The sequence below is a fragment of the Triticum aestivum genome, chromosome 5D (assembly GCF_018294505.1).
Source record: "Triticum aestivum cultivar Chinese Spring chromosome 5D, IWGSC CS RefSeq v2.1, whole genome shotgun sequence".
NCBI classification, from domain to species: Eukaryota; Viridiplantae; Streptophyta; class Magnoliopsida; order Poales; family Poaceae; genus Triticum; species Triticum aestivum.
Genome location: NC_057808.1, coordinates 555,888,418 through 555,888,772, shown reverse-complemented (window position 1 = coordinate 555,888,772; position 355 = coordinate 555,888,418). Strand labels below are relative to the sequence as shown.

Below are 355 nucleotides of genomic sequence, written 5' to 3'. Positions count from 1 at the left end.
ACAGGTCTTCCCCACTGCTGCATAGAATCTGAGCTGGGTGGAATTGAAGTTCGGTTTCGATCAAGACACCCCTGCCTACTTACCTGAAAAAAACGACTAATGATCAACCGATCACAGAGGTCCTTTTCCAGCAACTTCAAATCAGAAAGCCCCGACTCCCATAAAGAATGCTTGCAGATCTTTCTTTTTATTACGATGACGATATGGACCTCATTACTGTCTCATTTTCTTATATTTATATAAGTTCTTTTTTTTTGGATTCGACATAACAAGAACATAATCACGCTCTGTAGGATTTGAACCTACGACATTGGGTTTTGGAGACACGCGTTCTACCGAACTGAACTAAGAGCGC

General features: G+C 41.4%; 1 non-coding gene across 1 annotated transcript; it reads right to left on the bottom strand.

Moving 5' to 3' along the window:
- Positions 1-281: 281 nt before the first annotated feature.
- Positions 282-355, bottom strand: TRNAW-CCA (transfer RNA tryptophan (anticodon CCA)). Its single transcript has one exon. It is a non-coding gene; the product is annotated as a tRNA-Trp (tRNA).